Below are 1,260 nucleotides of genomic sequence, written 5' to 3' on the forward strand. Positions count from 1 at the left end.
TGTGTGTGTGTGTGTGTGTGTGTGTGTGTGTGTGTGTGTGTGTGTGTGTGTGTGTGTGTGTGTGTGTACGTGTGAATATAAATGTGTGTGTGTAGATAGATAGATTTTATATTATATATGTTTCTCTAATTATGCACACACACACACACACACACACATTATATTTGTTCATATGTATGCGTGTATGTATATACTTATGTATATAGTTAAACGTAATTGTTTTGCATATATTAAACAAAAGAACATTAAGCGAATGAAGGAATCAATATATATGTAATACGTATTGTAGCTTATTGACAGTAACTTCGAAGTTTCGCCGCTGATGACTTATTCAAACTCGCATTTACAATAAGTTACTGACGGCAAAATTATCTACAATATAAGCGGTTTATCTCTCTTCTATTTCTCTCTCTCTCTCCATCTCTCTCTCACTGTCTCTCTATCTCTCTCTCTCTATCTATCTATCTATCACTCGCTTGCCCTCTCACCCTCGCTTTCTTTCTCTCCTTACACATACATACACACATACATACATACATACATACATACATACATACATACATACATACATACATACATACACACATACATACGTATATATTACGGAGATGTACTTGCATTGCAAGCGACCTGAACTGAGATCGTGTGCTGGAAACAATTGCAGCGAATCTAACTTGAAGTGAATCTAACAGTTTTTTGCGTGTTTCTTAAATGGCTTATTAACACCTTCCACGCTGCAATTGTATAAATATATATATACCGGAGTAAGCACATAAATGTAAAACAAGATGGAAAAAAAGAGTACTCAAATACCAGAGGTGGAGTAATATGCTTCATTTAGAAGTTGCAGAAATATTCTAACAAAACTGTCCGACGAACGGGAACGTGAAACTCTGAGTAACAGCTTTTGTGACATTTCTGCTTCTTTTGAATAAAGTATATATATATATATATATATAGTGTGTATATATATATCTGTAATATATATATATATATATATGTAATATAATATGTGACAATTATTCGGTTGCCATAATGAGACTCCGAGTTTCAGATGTCGGGGCGGAAACCTTCTACGGCATTTCGTTAGTTATCGAGGCAATCAAAAAATGCTCAGAGTCTTTATAAGGCAACCGAATAATTGTCACATATTATATCAGAGATAAATTCCTCTATTTATATAATATCGACATCTCTTTCATTTTTTTGTTGTCATTCTATTAATATTTATATTAATATATATATATATATATATATATA

General features: G+C 32.5%; 1 protein-coding gene across 1 annotated transcript in view; it reads right to left on the minus strand.

The window, feature by feature from the left end:
* The window catches only part of LOC106869532 (cerebrin prohormone-like), a 35,950-nt gene that overhangs the window by 19,268 nt on the left and 15,422 nt on the right, over positions 1-1,260 (minus strand). The window lies entirely within an intron of this gene.

This window comes from Octopus bimaculoides, chromosome 10 (assembly GCF_001194135.2).
Source record: "Octopus bimaculoides isolate UCB-OBI-ISO-001 chromosome 10, ASM119413v2, whole genome shotgun sequence".
NCBI lineage: Eukaryota > Metazoa > Mollusca > Cephalopoda > Octopoda > Octopodidae > Octopus > Octopus bimaculoides.